Consider the following 8701-nt stretch of genomic DNA (forward strand, 5'->3'; position numbering starts at 1 on the left):
TCTGATGGACAATTAAGTGACAATATACTCTGTGCAGCGGTGCGAAAGATGTTGGCGCTGTATAAATACATAACACAGTATTTCTTTATGTTGGTTGTTATATCCCAGCTGTACAGAGAATTCTTTACTATGTAGAAGGAACAGAGGCGCCAACAGGATAAAATCAAAACGATAAAATGTTTAAAAAATCCTTTGGAGGTAGCGGTGGACTTACCTCCTGTAAGCAGACACATGAAACTGTGTATTCAAATGTAAAATGAATTTATTGGTATACTCCTAGGGGGTTGCAACGCGTTTCACAGGCGTAGACCTGCTTCCTCAGGCAATAAAAATAGGAGCACACAACAACATCCGGTCCGGGTAACACCTGGCGCCTCAGTCTTTGTTGCCCAAGGGTTCCCAGGTAGCATCCTTAAAGCGGACCTGAACTCTTGCACAGGACACAAGGAAAACAATAGAAATGCACCCTGTATGTAGTTTAAGAGTTTAGCCTGTGTAATTCCCCCTCATCTGTGTCTAATCACTCGTAATTTGATCTTCTTCGTGTCACATGGCTGCCTATGGCAGAGATGGCAGATAAGCCCATTTCAAAGCACAGGCTGTAACTGGTAAAGGTGTGTGAGGCACCCCTCTGTAGTAACTGTGTGATGTGCCTTGGCAAGGCCCGGCAGCACTCCTGGCTAACTTGATGCTTGAAAGAAAGATGCCGGCACCATCAAATATCTTCTAATGCTCTTTTATTCATCTAAAAACAGCGTAGCCATCATAGCAATGTTTCAGAGAACACTTCTCCTTTGTCAAGCTAAGCCACGTTGTAATACACTTAATATACATTCTTTCACGCTTTATATATAGGACATGGTAGGTAATCCACCAATAACATGGGAGATTGGTGTTTAACCAATCCCTCAGGTCCGCTGCTAGTCGGACCTGATGGGAAACTTCATAGCTTTAAGCCTATTGGGCGCTGATAGGAGAACCCGCCTCTCCCCTCTTTTAAATCTATTGGTCGCCACCACGAGCCACCGCTAACCATGCCGCGCCTCCTCCTGCGTGCACCGCCTACCATCTCCGCGAACAGCGGACCTGATGGGGAACATCGCAGGGTGACGTGGGCGGGAACAGCGTCATACGCTTGTCCACGCCCCGCCAGAGGTGCAGCCAATGATGTGGGCGCCGTCGACCGTCGGCACCTCGCATCACCCGCGATGTAAACAAAGCGGCAGAGCGTGCGGCGAACTATACAAGTCAAGGCGATCATATACTTTGTTACACAAACACGACACTGGCAGAAAGCCATAAATAGAGGAAGCTGGGAAGGGAAGAGAAATAAGGAACAACAGGGGAACACATACTATAAATGAATACCATAGTAGCGTAGATTGTCATGTCATACACATGAATAAAATTGCAATTATAAGTGCAGCAGCCCAAGGGGAGGTACCTACAGAAACGGCAACAGATCTAACTCACGGTTTAAACCCCGTGGTTCCATGGTATCGAGTTTTTTTATCCAAAAAGCCTTACGCCATAATAACTTCTTGATCCTGTCACCACCTCTTCTAGGGGGTGAAACCTGCTCCAGAATCATGAATCTAAGTTGAGAGTCTCTCAACTTAGATTCATGATTCTGGAGCAGGTTTCACCCCCTAGAAGAGGTGGTGACAGGATCAAGAAGTTATTATGGCGTAAGGCTTTTTGGATAAAAAAACTCGATACCATGGAACCACGGGGTTTAAACCGTGAGTTAGATCTGTTGCCGTTTCTGTAGGTACCTCCCCTTGGGCTGCTGCACTTATAATTGCAATTTTATTCATGTGTATGACATGACAATCTACGCTACTATGGTATTCATTTATAGTATGTGTTCCCCTGTTGTTCCTTATTTCTCTTCCCTTCCCAGCTTCCTCTATTTATGGCTTTCTGCCAGTGTCGTGTTTGTGTAACAAAGTATATGATCGCCTTGACTTGTATAGTTCGCCGCACGCTCTGCCGCTTTGTTTACATCGCGGGTGATGCGAGGTGCCGACGGTCGACGGCGCCCACATCATTGGCTGCACCTCTGGCGGGGCGTGGACAAGCGTATGACGCTGTTCCCGCCCACGTCACCCTGCGATGTTCCCCATCAGGTCCGCTGTTCGCGGAGATGGTGGGCGGTGCACGCAGGAGGAGGCGCGGCATGGTTAGCGGTGGCTCGTGGTGGCGACCAATAGATTTAAAAGAGGGGAGAGGCGGGTTCTCCTATCAGCGCCCAATAGGCTTAAAGCTATGAAGTTTCCCATCAGGTCCGACTAGCAGCGGACCTGAGGGATTGGTTAAACACCAATCTCCAATGTTATTGGTGGATTACCTACCATGTCCTATATATAAAGCGTGAAAGAATGTATATTAAGTGTATTACAACGTGGCTTAGCTTGACAAAGGAGAAGTGTTCTCTGAAACGTTGCTATGATGGCTACGCTGTTTTTGGATGAATAAAAGAGCATAAGAAGATATTTGATGGTGCCGGCATCTTTCTTTCAAAGCACAGGCTGTAAAGAATATGTCTGCTTCTATGAATCAGGTAGTTGAAACTGTGCAGATTTATTGCAGGTTTTGTATCAGCTGTAACAAAGAAATGTTTTTTGTTTAAAGGTTATTATGCTGTTGTGTATCTTTTAGAGCAGAGAGGACGTTCTGAGTTCGTCACCGCTATAATCAAATTTTTCCTATGTATCTGGTCCACTGATCTTATGTCTCTTTCCACAAGTTCCCTCCTATATACAGTGGTTTGCAAAAGTATTCAGCCCCCTTGAAGTTTCCCACATTTTGTCACAGTACTGCCACAAACGTGCATCAATTTTATTGGGAATCCACATGAAAGACCAATACAAAGTGGAGTACACGTGAGAAGTGGAACGAAAATCATACATGATTCCAAACATTTTTTACAAATCAATAACTGCAAAGTGGGGTGTGCGTAATTATTCGGCCCCCTGAGTCAATACTTTGTAGAACCACCTCTAGCTACAATTACAGCTGCCAGTCTTTTAGGGTATGTCTCTACCAGCTTTGCACATCTAGAGACTGAAATCCTTGCCCATTCTTCTTTGCAAAACAGCTCCAGCTCAGTCAGATTAGATGGACAGCGTTTGTGAACAGCAGTTTTCAGATCTTGCCACAGATTCTCGATTGGATTTAGATCTGGACTTTGACTGGGCCATTCTATAGGCTCATACACACATCAGACCATAGTCTTTGGAAAATGAAAGATCACAGACCAATTTTACCCCCTTCCATGTAGTATGAGAGCCATGCTCTACACAGTCTAGTCTATGGAGCTGAACTCCCCATCAGACAGAAATCTTTGCAAGGTGCTGCACACAAAGATGCTGTACACATGCAACAGATTAGTATCTGCAAAAGATCTGTTCCTGCAATATGCATTCATAGTCTATGATATCTGCAGATCCTCATACACACCTTGTTTAACTGACATTCATCTGCAGATCAGATCCACCAGGATGGATTTTCAGATCTGCAGATGATTGTCTGATCTGCAGATGGATGTCACTTGAACAAGGTGTGTATGATGATCTGCAGATCTCATAGACTATCATTGCAATTTGCAGGAATGGATTTTTGGCAGGAACAGATCTTTTGCAGATACTGATCTTTTGTGTCTGTACAGCATCTGTGTGTGCAGCATCTTGCAAAGATTTTTTTTCTGATGGGGAGTTCAGCTCCATAGAAAAGACTGAAGGTATGGCTCTCATACTACATGAAGGGTGGTAAGATTGGTCTGTGATCTTTCATTTTCCAAAGACTATGGCCTGATGTGTGTATGAGCCTTAACACTTGGATATGTTTTGTTTTAAACCATTCCATTGTTGCCCTGGCTTTATGTTTAGGGTCGTTGTTCTGCTGGAAGGTGAACCTCCACCCCCGTCTCAAGTTTTTTTTGTCGACTCCAAGGTTTTCTTTCAAGATTGCTCTGTATTTGGCTCCATCCATCTTCCCATCAACTCTGACCAGTTTTCCTGTCCCTGCTAAAGAGAAGCACCCCCAGAGCATGATGCTGCCACCACCATATTTGACAGTGGGGATGGTGTGTTCAGAATGATGTGCAGTGTTAGTTTTCCGCCACACATAGCGTTTTGCATTTTGGTCTCATCTGACCAGAGCACCTTCTTCCACATGTTTGCTGTGTCCCCCACATGGCTTGTGGCAAACGGCAAACGGGACTTCTTATGCTTTCTGTTAACAATGCCTTTCTTCTTGCCACTCTTCCATAAAGGCCAACTTTGTACAGTGCATGACTAACCACCCTGGCGTTCTGATTAAATCGCCAGGGTGGCTGCGGGAGGGTTTTTTTTAAATAAAAAAAAAACTATTTCATGCAGCCAACTGAAAGTTGGCTGCATGAAAGCCCACTAGAGGGCGCTCCGGAGGCGATCTTCCGATCGCCTCCGGCGCCCAGAATAAACAAGGAAGGCCGCAATGAGCGGCCTTCCTTGTTTTGCTTATATCGTCGCCATAGCGACGAGCGGAGTGACGTCAGCCGACGTCAGCCGCCTCCGATCCAGCCCTTAGCGCTGGCCGGAACTTTTTGTTCCGGCTACGCTGGGCTCAGGCGGCTGGGGGGACCCTCTTTCGCCGCTGCTCGCGGCGAATCGCCGCAGAGCGGCGGCGATCAGGCAGCACACGCGGCTGGCAAAGTGCCGGCTGCGTGTGCTGCTTTTTATTTCATTAAAATCGGCCCAGCAGGGCCTGAGCGGCAGCCGCTGGCGGTGTTGGACGAGCTGAGCTCGTCCAAACCGCTCAGCTGGTTTTTAATAGTTGTCCTATGGACAGATTCCCCCACCTGAGCTGTAGATCTCTGCAGCTCATCCAGAGTCACCATGGGCCTCTTGACTGCATTTCTGATCAGCGCTCGCCTTGTTCGGCCTGTGAGTTTAGGTGGACGGCCTTGTCTTGGTAGGTTTACAGTTATGCCATACTCCTTCCATTTCTGAATGATCGCTTGAACAGTGCTCCGTGGGATGTACAAGGCTTTGGAAATCTTTTTGTAGCCTAAGCCTGCTTTAAATTTCTCAATAACTTTATCCCTGACCTGTCTGGTGTGTTCTTTGAACATTAGATTACACACAGGTGCACTCATCAGGCAAGGTCTATGGGCAACTGACTGCACTCAGACCAAAGGGGGCTGAATAATTACACACACCCCACTTTGCAGTTATTTGTAAAAAATGTTTGGAATCGTATGATTTTCATTCCACTTTTCATGTGTACACCACTTTGTATTGGTCTTTCACATGGAATTCCAATAAAATTGATTCATGTACGGTATGTTGCAGCAATATGACAAAATGTGGAAAACTTTAAGGGGGCCGAATACTTTTGCACACCACTGTAGCTTCTGCACAAATCTCTCTACTAATAGGCCACTTTGTAGAGCATAGTCTTCCTGAGAAGTACAGTTCCTTTTTTATTTGTACCAGCTGGTCGGTGGTGGCAGCTGGTTCTGGGAATATACCCATTACGGTTGGTGGGTTTAAAGAGAACCCGAGGGTGGGTTTTAAGAATCCTATTAGCAGACAGAGGATGGTTCTGCATATAATCTCCAGCCTCTGTTACTATACTGTCTCCCCCAGCGCTCTGCAGGCCCTCATAAATCAAACCGCCGTGCTAGAGACACGCAGTGGGTCGATAGCAGGCTGTTTACATGCAGACTGTCACTCTCTGCCGTTCCCCGCCTCTGTAAGCTGATTGGAAGGAAGGGACGCAGGCGGGAAGCGGCGCTGTAGAGAAGGCGGGGGAGCGGCGGAGAGTGACAGTCTGCATGTAAACAGCCTGCTATGGACACACTGCATGTCTCTAGCATGGCAGTTTGATTTATGGGGAACAGCAGAGGGCTGGGGGGAAACATAGTAAGAGGCTGGTGATCATATGCAGAACCAGCCTCTGTGTGCTAATAGGGTTCTTAACTACCTAAAGACTACCCCATACTAAGGGGCGTAGACGCGGCGGCAGCCCCAGGACCCGCCTAACGCCAATTGGCGTTAGGTCCTTGAGCTGGCTACTGAAGGAGATCACGCGCATCTCCTTCTCGGGGGGCAGAGCTCCGCCCCCCTCTTCAGTCTCTGAGCGGCTATTGGTGGGGAGAAGCAGGGGGATCACTTGTGTGCTGTTCGGCCCTGCAGCTTAGCCTTAAAGCTGCAGTGGCCATTTTAGTAAAAATTAGCCTGGTCTTTGGGGGGGTTTAGCACTGTGTTCCTCAAGTGATTAAAACCCATCTCTGTTCTCTTGAAACTTTTTTTTTTTTTTTTTTAGCAAGTCTGTCGATCCAGGAAATTCACCCTTTGGCTACTAGTCACTGATAAATTCTCTCATACTCTATTTTTTCACAAAATGCTTCTAACACTGTTTTTGGCAAATAAGGAATCCAGCGCAGGAGATTTGAGCGCAGCTGGCGCCACCATAGACCATAATAGGCATTACAGATATAGCGCCGTCACAGAGCTGAAGTTAAAACATTAATTCAGCCGCCAGTAATAGCTGGAAGCCAAATTACATCATTCCCCACCACCCACATGGACCTGGAGGGGGAAAGTAATGCTGTATTTATATAGCACGAACCTCTTCTGCAGCACTGTAAAGAGTATATGGTCTTGTCACTAACTGTCCCTCAGAGGTGCTCCCAATCTAATCCCTACCAGTCACATGTCTATGTATGTATCATAGTCTAGGGCCAATTAACTTATCTGTATGTTTTTGGGATGCAGGGTGAAACCAGAGTGCCTGGAGGAAACCCACAGAGACACAGGGAGAACATACAAACTCCATACAGATAATGCTCTGGCTGGGATCCGAGCCAGTGCTGCAAGGCAAGTGTGCTACCTCTACACCACCATGCTGTCACTCTCACCCACAAAACCACCTTTTCATTAACATCCTGCTCGAGTGCAAATTTCTCCCATTTTCCTATATATTCGCTATGCTAAAATGCTGCTGTTGCAGGAAATATTTTCCTACATACCAAAAGTAGTGGTGTTAGAGAACTTTGATAAATCCATGATGAACCGCACCTGTGGTTCGTCCAACTCTGGTGGACAATGGTGCATCCACTGCCTCTATTGCTTTTGCATGGGGTATCACTGTACAAGAAGACATCTGCTGTGACCAACCAATCATACACCATGACCGCCTCAATTTATAGCAAGTGTTTGGTATCCTTAAGCAGCCTGAGTACCTTAACCACTTCCACCTGTAAAAGCTGAGCTATATACAAACCTATTCCTTGCGTGAGGGACCCTATCCACCTCACAATGGGTATTCCTGGCAGTTTGTGTTGGTGAACCTTTGGACTAAAATAAAATTAGGTATTCTTAGTGTTGTGGGCATCCAGTATCTGAACGCTTATGCATGAATGATGCCCTCCCTTTCCCCATGGAGCAACAAATTCTTCAGAATCTCTGTACTGGTTTAGGGGGTTTCTCAGCAAGATTTTATAGGTCTTACTGTCCCCCAATATCCATCCCATTTCAGCTTCCTATTGACTCTTTCCCAGAGGCAAAGTGTTTGACTGTAGCCTCAACATGCTGGTTCCTGAGATTCTCCTTGGAGTGCCTGGTAGCAGATTAGGACTTGCTATTGCTGCTTTTGGGGGGGGGGGGCCACCTGGAAATGATGGGAGTACTCCCTGGGACAGTGAAAGCAATGGTGGAGAGCAGTATTAACCAGGGGATGGGAAGTTTTATAGAGGATAAGAATTAATGATGTGAATAAGAACAAAACAAAACAGGGCTGTGGAGTCGAGCATTTTGGGTACCTGGAGTGAGAATCCGATGATTTTTGTACTGTCTCCAGAGCACCGATAAGTGTTTTTTTTTACGATTGTCACAGTGATCAGAATCAATCGGAGTAGTAGAATTCCTGCTAACCAATTCCATTAGAATGGAATTCAGCTGCTTAATGGGTACAGCAGATAATTTCTGATTACCACGACTATGAGACAAAATAGGCCATGTTATTGTATCATTAATGACCACCATCCTCTTTGGGAGGTCCCACTTAGCCTCTAAGAATTGCCAACCCCAATGGGTCTGCTTCTGCACATGCGAGCGCACACTGGGCGCCTTCTCACATGGGGTGTGCACATACACAGAAGATGCTGTGGCCATCACGGTTGGCAATACAGGAGGCTGTAAAGCAGGACCCCGGAGAGGACCAGAGCTGTGGCAAGGGGCTGGAAGAAGCTCCAGGTAAGCAAGACCCGTTTTGTTCCCTGTTGATATCCGCTTTATAGTTGCACCTGGCTGCAGCTGTCCAAGGGAGGGGCTGCCAAGATAGCCTGGAGGTGGAAGAGCAGTGTTCATTCACCAGACAGGAGATTGTGTGTTCAAGATTTTTCCTTTCTCCAAGTTGGATAGCTGCATTGAAGAGAGCCCTGCAGGAATTGTGGGTTGTCCAGTAGGGGGGGGGGGGAAATCATAGGAGAGGGGCCATGGTGACATTTGCTGAGCTACAGTAAGAGTTGCTAAGGTCAGGGCTGGTTCCTTCAGTCTGAAATTCCTACCTAGAAGTATTGTGTATTTTGTTTCCTTTGAGCTCATTCTCCATATAGAGACCAACCTTTTTGAGCAGTTTGTGACAAGCTATAATGCACACGAGAGGCTGCCACTTTAAAGGGAATGTCCAAGTAAAATAAAAATGGAGTTTC

The sequence above is a fragment of the Hyperolius riggenbachi genome, chromosome 3 (assembly GCF_040937935.1).
Source record: "Hyperolius riggenbachi isolate aHypRig1 chromosome 3, aHypRig1.pri, whole genome shotgun sequence".
Classification (NCBI taxonomy): Eukaryota; Metazoa; Chordata; class Amphibia; order Anura; family Hyperoliidae; genus Hyperolius; species Hyperolius riggenbachi.